General features: G+C 47.9%; 1 long non-coding RNA gene across 1 annotated transcript; it reads left to right on the forward strand.

The window, feature by feature from the left end:
• Nucleotides 1–1369: 1369 nt before the first annotated feature.
• On the forward strand, nucleotides 1370–10466 carry LOC135826441 (uncharacterized). The gene is made up of 3 exons (XR_010555296.1): nucleotides 1370–1425; nucleotides 2100–2157; nucleotides 10406–10466. It is a non-coding gene; the product is annotated as an uncharacterized LOC135826441 (long non-coding RNA).
• Nucleotides 10467–12358: the final 1892 nt, after the last annotated feature.

Raw genomic sequence — 12358 nt, forward strand, 5'->3', positions numbered from 1 at the left:
TTTCAATGTACCTCTCTATAACATGACCCAGCTGTAATGTCAGTGGTCGCATTGATTTGATTTTTGGTTTGCTTGTAGGGCGCTGGCACCTTCATGCAGTGACCCAGAAAATGTGGCACTGCTGTGAATAGTTTAGTCGCAAAGTGAAGATTCACGGGTAAAAAGCCCCGAACTGTGAGATTGGTTATTTTTCAGCTTTCAGCAGCCCTGGGCAAGTTCTTTGGAGAAATGTGGCTCTTTTTCTTGGTGCACTTGTCTATGTCCAGCTGCACAACGAGATGAGGCTGGTCATTGTCATTTTCTGAGCTGTGAACGGGCAGGAAGGTGAGAAAATGTCGGATTTTGACCATTTGTGCTGACTTTTGAATTTCAATGTACCTCTCTATAACATGACCCAGCTGTAATGTCAGTGGTCCCATTGATTTGATTTTTGGTTTGCTTGTAGGGCGCTCGCACCTACATTCAGTGACCCAGAAAATGTGGCACTGCTGTGAATAGTTTAGTCGCAAAGTGAAGATTCACGGGTAAAAAGCCCCAAACTGTGAGATTGGTTATTTTTCAGCTTTCAGCAGCCCTGTGCAAGTTCTTTAGAGAAATGTGGCTCTTTTTCTTGGTGCACTTGTCTATGTCCAGCTGCACAACGAGATGAGGCTGGTCATTGTCATTTTCTGAGCTGTGTACGGGCAGGAAGGTGAGAAAATGTCGGATTTTGACCATTTGTGTTGACCTTTGAATTTCAATGTACCTCTCTATAACATGACCCAGCTGTAATGTAAGTGTTCGCGTTGATTTGATTTTTGCATTGCTTGTAGGGCGCTCGCACCTACATTCAGTGACCCAAAAAATGTGGCACTGCTGGGAATAGTTTAGTCGCAAAGTGAAGATTCACGGGTAAAAAGCCCCAAACTGTGAGATTGGTTATTTTTCAGCTTTAAGCAGCCCTGTGCAAGTTCTTTAGAGAAATGTGGCTCTTTTTCTTGGTGCACTTGTCTATGTCCAGCTGCACAACGAGATGAGGCTGGTCATTGTCATTTTCTGAGCTGTGAACGGGCAGGAAGGTGAGAAAATGTCGGATTTTGACCATTTGTGCTGACCTTTGAATTTCAATGTACCTCTCTATAACTTCACCCAACTGTAATGTCAGTGGTCGCATTGATTTGATTTTTGGTTTGCTTGTAGGGCGCTGGCACCCACACTCAGTGACCCAGAAAATGTGGCACTGCTGTGAATAGTTTAGTCGCAAAGTGAAGATTCACGGGTAAAAAGCCCCAAACTGTGAGATTGGTTATTTTTCAGCTTTCAGCAGCCCTGTGCAAGTTCTTTAGAGAAATGTGGCTCTTTTTCTTGGTGCACTTGTCTATGTCCGGCAGCACAACAAGATGAGGCTGGTCATTGTCATTTTCTGAGCTGTGAACGGGCAGGAAGGTGAGAAAATGTCGGATTTTGACCATTTGCGCTGACCTTTGAATTTCAATGTAGCTCTCTATAACATGACCCAGCTGTAATGTCAGTGGTCCCATTGATTTGATTTTTGGTTTGCTTGTAGGGCGCTGGCACCTACATTCAGTGACCCAGAAAATGTGGCACTGCTGTGAATAGTTTAGTCGCAAAGTTAAGATTCACGGGTAAAAAGCCCCAAACTGTGAGATTGGTTATTTTTCAGCTTTCAGCAGCCCTGTGCAAGTTCTTTAGAGAAATGTGGCTCTTTTTCTTGGTGCACTTGTCTATGTCCGGCAGCACAACAAGATGAGGCTGGTCATTGTCATTTTCTGAGCTGTGACCGGGCAGGAAGGTGAGAAAATGTCGGATTTTGACCATTTGTGCTGACCTTTGAATTTCAATGTACCTCTATAACTTGACCCAACTGTAATGTCAGTGGTCGCATTGATTGGACTTTTGGTTGTCTTGTAGGGCGATGGCACCCACATTCAGTCACCCAAAAAATGTGGCCCTGCTGTGAATAGTTTAGTCGCAAAGTTAAGATTCACGGGTGAAAAGCCCCAAACTGTGAGATTGGTTATTTTTCAGCTTTAAGCAGCCCTAGGCAAGTTCTTTAAAGAAATGTCGCTCTTTTTCTTCGTGCACTTGTCTATGTCCAGCTGCACAACAAGATGAGGCTGGTCATTGTCATTTTCTGAGCTGTGAACGGGCAGGAAGGTGAGAAAATGTCGGATTTTGACCATTTGTGCTGACCTTTGAATTTCAATGTTCCTCTCTAAAACATGCCCCAGCTGTAATGTCAGTGGTCGCATTGGTTTGATTTTTGGTTTGCTTGTAGGGCGCTGGCACCCACATTCAGTGACCCAAAAATTTTGGCACTGCTGTGAATAGTTTAGTCGCAACGTGAAGATTCACGGGTTAAAAGTCCTAAACTGTGAGTTTGGTTATTTTTCAGCTTTCAGCAGCCCTGGGCAAGTTCTTTGGAGAAATGTGGCTCTTTTTCTTGGTGCACTTGTCTATGTCAAGCTGCATAACGAGATGAGGCTGGTCATTGTCATTTTGTGAGCTGTGAACGGGCAGGAAGGTGAGAAAATGTCGGATTTTGACCATTTGTGCTGACCTTGTTACTGAATTGTTTCTACTACTACTAGCTTAATTAACCACCCCTGCATCCAACCCTTGGCATGCTACAACCGACAACCGTTGCAAACTTGGGTGAGAGAATACATACAGTAGATTCAGTATAAACTTTGGAAAGAAGATCATCGAAAGAAATGAAAAGGCAGCTGCATCAGCATGCAGCTGCGCATCAAAATCAAATGTAAAGATGGCGACCATGATGACTGCGACGTGGATAAACTGCAAAACAAACTAGTGCAGCGACACTGACTCGAATGAGTAAAGAAGCGGAGAAGACGAAACGGCAAGGAAAGCGGATCGCTACGATCGCTCAAATGCACTAGCCTAGAGTAGAGCGTGCATATATAGCGCATGCAGTCAAACGGTCACGTGATAAGTGCGTACACAAGTCATACGTCATAATAATGCAGTTGACAAAGAAAAGGAAACAAAGCTGAGCGCGCGCGAGGCAAACAAATCTGCAGAGCGCGAAAATATAAACACATTGAACGAAGGATTTGTTTGAGAACAAAATGCACAGGCAGACAAAGAAGAAACAGTTCGAAGCTAGAATCAATGTCCGTGTTTCTTAGAATCAATCATGGAGAAAGCTAACTAAGAGTAACTACCTCTGTCACGCAAGACCGGACCTAAACACCTACGAAGTAAGAATTGATGTGTTACGAGAAATACGTGTAGTGAAATAAATTGGTGTGCATTGCATCGTGACACAACTTGCCAAGCTGCATGTACGTGATTGTAAATGTACAAACAACATGCAACGTCGTAGTAAGCACAATCGTAACTCGTGAATTCCGTGTTGTTGACTCAAGGCAAGCAGTACCTCGTGTACACGCTGACAACGACGAACGAATTGATTAGACTCTGATAATAAATACTAATAATATGAAAGAACAACAAAACGTAAATGTCACCTACGATTACACAACACCTCTCCCCGAGGTGAATTTACAAGGAGAGGCGAACAGGGGGGCGAATCGAAGCACGATCGCGCAACCCATAACCATGCTGAACGACAGGAATAGGCCAATCTAGACTGACTAGCGATTCCTCCTCCTCGGGCAACTCAGCAACAACAGGAGCTGGAACATTAAGAACAGCAGGCTCACGAACGGGAACAGACTTCAACAGGGCGACATTGACAGTCTTGTCTCGACGACCAGGCTTCGAAATACTAACAGTGGAGGGTGAAACAACAGACTGTACAACCCAACCGTCCTCGAAAGCAGACTGACGTTTCTGGTGACGGTCAGGACGCAACAACAGGACACAATCACCAACCTGGTAAGGGCACGGTTGGACGGGCTCGATAAAGTCTGTTCGGGACAAAGCATCATCCACCAAATCTCGAATGCGTGCTGAACGAGCAGACAGGGTATCCACCCAATGACTCGCCGAGTACAGCAATGGCTCGGATGCAATTAACAGATGAGGTGGCTGCCAACCAACCATAGCTTGCGTGGGCGACAGACCAGTTGCACTATGGGGGCGATTACGGTAGCAGTACAAGAGCATATCAAGGTCCAACAGCCAATCACCAGTGGACGAATCTAAAACCTTGCGCATCAGCCCGAGCACAGTGCGATTCATGCGCTCCGCAGACCCTTGTGATTGCGGGTGACGCACAGCACCAGTACGAACAGTAACACCCATAACCGAAAACAGGGAAGACACAATGGCATTGCAAAATTCCGTACCATTATCCGTACGAACACAATCTGGTGCACCCCAGACCTGACACATCCGCACAAAAGCAGCAGCAACAGAAGCAGCATCATGGCGCTGTAGCGGAGCAATTTCAACCCACTTGGTGAAAGTGTCAACACACACCAAGACACAATGAAAGGGGGAACCATTACTCGAGCCAAGCTCTAGAACATCTAACACCACCTCACCCCATGGGCGACCAGAAATAGCATGACGCGAAGCAGCAACAGACGGACCACGACGAGGGTTAGCAGCACTGCATTGCAAACACTGAGACACAAAACTCTGACACACAGACGCAAGACCAGGAAAGAAGCAGCACTGACGCAACATATAGTACATCTTCTCCCAAGAGCCATGACCAGACACTTCATGAGCATTAGAAACCACAGCAGAGACTAACGCAGCAGGCACAACAGGAACTATCACAATGCCATCAACAGGCGATTTGACAGACCGATACAATACACCATCATCAAGCAACAACTGCGTACGAACATTACGGTACTCACTGGGTAGTGGCTGATCATGTTGAAGGCCACGGATGACGGACTGTAGCGTAGCGTCATCGGCCTGAGCTGCGGTAATGTCGGTCAAACGAAGTGCACACGGCAGGTGGACACTTGGCGCAGCGGCGACACACTCATCCGGATCAGCAGCAGGCGGCGGCTCAGGAACATCAGGCGGCTGCTCAGCACGCTGCAACAACGACTTGGCACGCTGATTCCACAGGTCCGGAACACGGGTGAGAACGTCGGCGCGGTTCTCTGCACTGGGCACCCACTCGATTCGTGCACGTAAACCAGTTACATCGAGTAGATCAGCAAGGACCTGGAGACGCCGTTGAACAAGAACATCATTCAATCCCTTAGTCCGCACTCGCTGGGCATTGGTGAACACTTGGTCCAACCAGGCAGCGACTGTCTTGGAGTCGGTTTTGACCAGCAAATCCTGCACATGCCATGATACTGCAAGCTTGACGCCCTTGATGGCCGCGTCCAACTCAGCCACGTTGATGTGGCGACGATCGCTGACTTGGCGCATCCACGTGCCATCTTCAACCACGTCACCCCCGATCTCCAACGACGCACCGAGGGCAAGGTCTGAAGCATCGCACCACACAGTAGCAGAACTGGTCAGATCAGCATGCCATACACCATGCACCGGATCATGATTGTGGAGCCTTTGCTGCAGGTCAACACATATCTGCAGCAACTCAGGTGACACCGTGTCGTCCCAGCCGCAGCTCTCTAGGCATGCCAAACGCTTTGCCATACTGCACGCGGGCCGCAGCCAACCAACGACGGGGTAATGGCTGGTGAGACGCCCACACCACTGAAACACCTTGCGCTTGGTGAGTGGCTCATCAAACGCTGTCTTGACTCCGTCACGGCGGCGCCACTCAGTACGGCCATCTGGCGGCGTTGACAACTGCAAGCCGAGAACACGAGAGGTAGGCATTGGTTCCGCCGGCTTGGTCTCCAGCCCATAGCTAGCCAGGCGCGCAGTCACCGTCTCTGTCAGGGCAACAGGTACACGAACGTCGTCAATATAGTTGTCGACGTCATCAAATTCTCGAGTCACCCAGCGCACAATGATGTCCATAAATTTCGGCGCAATGTTCAGGCCGAATCCCATCCGGGTCATGACGTAAGAGCGACCTCGCCATACCACGACCTGGTAGCGCAGCAGATCAGGGTGAACACGAACTTGAAGGTATGCCTTCTTCAGATCAACCAGGACATAACCATCAGGGCCCTTGACGCGCCACGACCGCAGCGTCTCGGCACATGCTGGGGCGTCTAGACCAGGACTTGAGATCAGTCGTTCGTTCAGTAGCCGGTAGTCCAGACACGGACGGACAGGTGTGCTGGCCTTGTGCGGCTGGCTGACTGCCAACAACGGCAAGACGCATTCCGGAGCACCATGAACAGCCTCGTCGTGAGGCACCATCCACCCAGCATCGATCCAACCCTGGATCTCTGCACCAAACTTGCGCTCTTCTTCGTCTGTCAGTTTGGAGCGGGAATACTCACCGATCCCGTGGCCGACTGGTGCATGCGGTGGCTTGCCATCTCGCCATTGCCAGTTGAGGGTCCAGCAACGCTGCGTGGCGTCCCAACGTACTGACCCATCGTCGGACGTCAGGATGATGTCGTCCCCGTCGGTCTGACAGCTGACGTGCCGCAGTGGAACGTCGGCCACACTAGCTGTCACGTCGGCATGCTGGCCGAGCGTCACGCAGCACAAGCTGCCATCGTCATCGTAGCGCAGGTGCAGACCCCCACACTGCGCAATAGTGTCAGACCCGAGCAGAACATCAGTGCCGACCACAGACAGACTTGGAACGACGAGAACCTCCATGTCGACAGCGGGGATACTGACACAATCATCTTCCCGGACGAACTTCAACCGCGCACTGCCCAGGATACGCAAGGGTTGGCCATCCAGCGCCACCACTGGTTGGCCCGTGTGGGCCGTCACAGGAGTCCCGAGCTGGTCGACCAGTGCTGACGTCACCAACGTCCGGGTAGAACCAGTGTCTATGACGGACCGCACACGGACTCCCGATGCAGTGTCACAGGACACATCAACAAAGACCTTCGGCAATCCCGGCCGTGCCAAATTCGCCATGCACAGGCACCTGTCAGACTGCACTGGCTCTGCAGCTGCTGCCGAGGACTGTGCCAAAGAGGCGAGGAACTTGCTGCGCAACCGACAGTCCCTCTTCATGTGGCCCTCTTGATCGCAAAAGAAGCACATAAGCGGTCTCTGCTCCTTGGGCGGAGGGCGTGGCTTCTCATTGCCCCTCTGCTGCCGTCCGCCCCTCTGGTACCGGCGATGTGGACAGTTGCGCTGGACGTGCCCCACCTCATTGCAGTTGAAGCACAACACACTGGACTGGCGAAGTTCCGGAGCAGCAGCGGCAACAGCTCCCGATACACTGGCACGCTTGCGGCAGGAGTCGTCCGTAGATCGCAGAGCACGGACTTTGGCGACGCACTTAGTGACAGTCAGGTCTGACTCCGTGCTCGCCATGCGCACCTGCCGTCCATAGTCCAAGGACAGGCCATCCAACAATTGCTCGAGCAACACCATATCCTTGTCGTCGGCACATGTGTGGCCGGACAGCGCCAATAAGCGCTTCAGGTCGGTGACGTAGGTATCCACGGGCTCATCGTCCCGGAGCGTCCGCGCTTTAAATTGGCGGAACGCATCCGCCGGGGTCATGGTGTAAGCAGACTCCAGGGCCTTCTTTACTGCTGATTCACTGGCCTTGTCAGTATCAGACAACTGCTCAAACAGGTGGAAGGCATCACCATCCAAAAACAATGGCAACGATGCCATGCGGTCGGTTTCCGTCGACAGTTTCTGTAATCGGCACAGAACCAAAAACTTCCTCCAAAACAACTGGAAGTCTTCGCCTTTTCCTTTGAACGCTCTCAAGTAACCATCCATTTTGATGGATGCCATGGTTACACTGCCACTGCACTGGTGTAGCTCAAACCAACACCACAAACACTACAAATACTCAAATTCACTCGACTGCCTCCTGCAGTTCTACACGAGCACTCGACCGGTCCTGAGGCTCTGTTCGATCGGGTTTCGGTACCACTTGTTACTGAATTGTTTCTACTACTACTAGCTTAATTAACCACCCCTGCATCCAACCCTTGGCATGCTACAACCGACAACCGTTGCAAACTTGGGTGAGAGAATACATACAGTAGATTCAGTATAAACTTTGGAAAGAAGATCATCGAAAGAAATGAAAAAGGCAGCTGCATCAGCATGCAGCTGCGCATCAAAATCAAATGTAAAGATGGCGACCATGATGACTGCGACGTGGATAAACTGCAAAACAAACTAGTGCAGCGACACTGACTCGAATGAGTAAAGAAGCGGAGAAGACGAAACGGCAAGGAAAGCGGATCGCTACGATCGCTCAAATGCACTAGCCTAGAGTAGAGCGTGCATATATAGCGCATGCAGTCAAACGGTCACGTGATAAGTGCGTACACAAGTCATACGTCATAATAATGCAGTTGACAAAGAAAAGGAAACAAAGCTGAGCGCGCGCGAGGCAAACAAATCTGCAGAGCGCGAAAATATAAACACATTGAACGAAGGATTTGTTTGAGAACAAAATGCACAGGCAGACAAAGAAGAAACAGTTCGAAGCTAGAATCAATGTCCGTGTTTCTTAGTATCAATCATGGAGAAAGCTAACTAAGAGTAACTACCTCTGTCACGCAAGACCGGACCTAAACACCTACGAAGTAAGAATTGATGTGTTACGAGAAATACGTGTAGTGAAATAAATTGGTGTGCATTGCATCGTGACACAACTTGCCAAGCTGCATGTACGTGATTGTAAATGTACAAACAACATGCAACGTCGTAGTAAGCACAATCGTAACTCGTGAATTCCGTGTTGTTGACTCAAGGCAAGCAGTACCTCGTGTACACGCTGACAACGACGAACGAATTGATTAGACTCTGATAATAAATACTAATAATATGAAATAGCAATGAAAAATATCAATTGTGCACTCATAATCATGTATAAACAATTAAAATGAAACAATTCCAGAACGTTTTCGTGTGACCATCATCAGTGGAACATCGTCACATAGTAAGAATCACTAAAACAACCAGTTATATAGCTAGAGTAACATGAAAAGAAGCGTGAGAATGCAGCACAGCTAGCGGTTATGCATAACGCGTGTAGTGTGAACCTTTGCAGTGTATCTGAGAATGGCCAGGGCAGGCAGGCCAAAGCGTGGGAGGCCGAGAAAACACCCGTTGCCTACTACTACGCCTGTCAGTATTACAACACAACCAGAAACGGATACAACACCGGACTCAACAGTAGCGCAACACACGAATCTGGTGTCACTCTTGACGACAACAACACGGCATGGGAGACCACCGGACGACCGTTCATTAACAAACCCGATGGCGGTAACGGAAAGATCACCAGGAGAACGAAATGAAAATGGAGGAAAAACGAATCTGAGGAGAAGCCAGAGACTAGCGGAGACACGACTGAGAAAAATGGAGAAGGCGGAACCAGTAGTGGCAGGTGAAAGTACGGGCGCAGCAGTGAACACGTCAAGGAGAAAGAAGCGATGGCATGAGGAGATGGAGATGGAGGATGATGATGGGGATGAACAGGATGGTCAGGAGGAAAGTAAGGGTGAGCAGGAACGGGAAGTGGAGGATGAGAGTGATACGGACGAGGAGGAGTTCGACATCGACAAGAGCAAGTCTGCCATCTACAAGCATTTGGTGTCCAGTCCGGATTGTCGTAAGTTGTTTGACGATTCCTGGTTTAGTGTTATTTGTCGCGCGCGTTTCTTTAAGCAGTTGCAGGTGTTGGAAGCTGTATATATTCGCACACGTGACCCTGTTCTATGCAAGCAAAAAGAAAATGTTGTAGCACTCACACTTTTTAAATAATACGCACTCACCAGTTTTTGTTCACACGCACTCACAGCTGCCACATTCATCTACTGCTACCATTCTCAGATACACTGCAAAGGTTCACACTACACGCGTTATGCATAACCGCTAGCTGTGCTGCATTCTCACGCTTCTTTTCATGTTACTCTAGCTATATAACTGGTTGTTTTAGTGATTCTTACTATGTGACGATGTTCCACTGATGATGGTCACACGAAAACGTTCTGGAATTGTTTCATTTTAATTGTTTATACATGATTATGAGTGCACAATTGATATTTTTCATTGCTATTTTACGACTGTTGTCTCCTCGTCGGTTATTTAAATAATATGAAAGAACAACAAAACGTAAATGTCACCTACGATTACACAACAACCTTTCAATTTCAATGTACCTCTCTATAACATGACCCAGCTGTAATGTAAGTGGTCGCGTGGATTTGATTTTTGGTTTGCTTGTAGAGCGCTGGCATCCACATTCATTGACCCAGAAAAATGTGGCACTGCTGTGAATAGTTTATTCGTAAAGTGAAGATTCACGGGTAAAAAGGCCCCAAACTGTGAGATTGGTTATTTTTCAGCTTTCAGCAGCCCTGGGCAAGTTCTTTAGAGAAATGTGGCTCTTTTTCTTGGTGCACTTGTCTATGTCAAGCTGCATAACGAGATAAGGCTGGTCATTGTCATTTTCTGAGCTGTGAACGGGCAGGAAGGTGAGAAAATGTCGCATTTTGACCATTTGTGCTGACCTTTGAATTTCAATGTACCTCTCTATAACATGATCCAGCTGTAATGTCAGTGGTCGCTTTGATTTGATTTTTGGTTTGCTTGTAGGGCGCTGGCACCCACATTCAGTGACCCAAAAAATTTGGCACTGCTGTGAATAGTTTAGTCGTAAAGTGAAGATTCACGGGTAAAAAGCCCCAAACTGTGAGATTGGTTATTTTTCAGCTTTCAGCAGCCCTGGGCAAGTTCTATAGAGAAATGTGGCTCTTTTTCTTGGTGCACTTGTCTATGTCCAGCAGCACAACGAGATGAGGTTGGTCATTGTCATTTTCTGAGCTGTTAACGGGCAGGAAGGTGAGAAAATGTCGGATTTTGACCATTTGTGCTGACCTTTGAATTTCAATGTACCTCTCTATAACATGCCCCAGCTGTAATGTCCGTGGTCGCATTGATTTGATTTTTGGTTTGCTTGTAGGACGCTGGCACCTTCATTCAGTGACCCAGAAAATGTGGCACTGCTGTGAATAGTTTAGTCGCAAAGTGAAGATTCACGGGTAAAAAGCCCCAAACTGTGAGATTGGTTATTTTTCAGCTTTCAGCAGCCCTGGGCAAGTTCTTTGGAGAAATGTGGCTCTTTTTCTTAGTGCACTTGTCTATGTCCAGCTGCACAACGAAATGAGGCTGGTCATTGTCATTTTCTGAGCTGTGAACGGGCAGGAAGGTGAGAAAATGTCGGATTTTGACCATTTGCGCTGACCTTTGAATTTCAATGTACCTCTCTATAACATGACCCAGCTGTAATGTCAGTGGTCGCATTGATTTGATTTTTGGTTTGCTTGTAGGGCGCTGGCACCTTCATTCAGTGACCCAGAAAATGTGGCACTGCTGTGAATAGTTTAGTCGCAAAGTGAAGATTCACGGGTAAAAAGCCCCAAACTGTGAGATTGGTAATTTTTCAGCTTTCAGCAGCCCTGGGCAAGTTCTTTGGAGAAATGTGGCTCTTTTTCTTGGTGCACTTGTCTATGTCCAGCTGCACAACGAGATGAGGCTGGTCATTGTCATTTTCTGAGCTGTAAACGGGCAGGAAGGTGAGAAAATGTCGGATTTTGACCATTTGTGCTGACCTTTGAATTTCAATGTACCTCTATAACTTGACCCAACTGTAATGTCAGTGGTCGCATTGATTGGACTTTTGGTTGTCTTGTAGGGGGCTGGCACCCACATTCAGTCACCCAGAAAATGTGGCACTGCTGTGAATAGTTTAGTCGCAAAGTGAAGATTCACGGGTAAAAAGCCCCAAACTGTGAGATTGGTTATTTTTCAGCTTTCAGCAGCCCTGTGCAAGTTCTTTAGAGAAATGTGGCTCTTTTTCTTGGTGCACTTGTCTATGTCCAGCTGCACAACGAGATGACGCTGGTCATTGTCATTTTCTGAGCTGTGAACGGGCAGGAAGGTGAGAAAATGTCGGATTTTGACCATTTGTGTTGACCTTTGAATTTCAATGTACCTCTCTATAACATGACCCAGCTGTAATGTAAGTGTTCGCGTTGATTTGATTTTTGCATTGCTTGTAGGGCGCTCGCACCTACATTCAGTGACCCAAAAAATGTGGCACTGCTGTGAATAGTTTAGTCGCAAAGTGAAGATTCACGGGTAAAAAGCCCCAAACTGTGAGATTGGTTATTTTTCAGCTTTAAGCAGCCCTGTGCAAGTTCTTTAGAGAAATGTGCCTCTTTTTCTTGGTGCACTTGTCTATGTCCAGCTGCACAACGAGATGAGGCTGGTCATTGTCATTTTCTGAGCTGTGAACGGGCAGGAAGGTGAGAAAATGTCGGATTTTGACCATTTGTGCTGACCTTTGAATTTCAATGTACCTCTCTAT

The sequence above is a fragment of the Sycon ciliatum genome, chromosome 10, assembly GCF_964019385.1.
Source record: "Sycon ciliatum chromosome 10, ocSycCili1.1, whole genome shotgun sequence".
Classification (NCBI taxonomy): domain Eukaryota; kingdom Metazoa; phylum Porifera; class Calcarea; order Leucosolenida; family Sycettidae; genus Sycon; species Sycon ciliatum.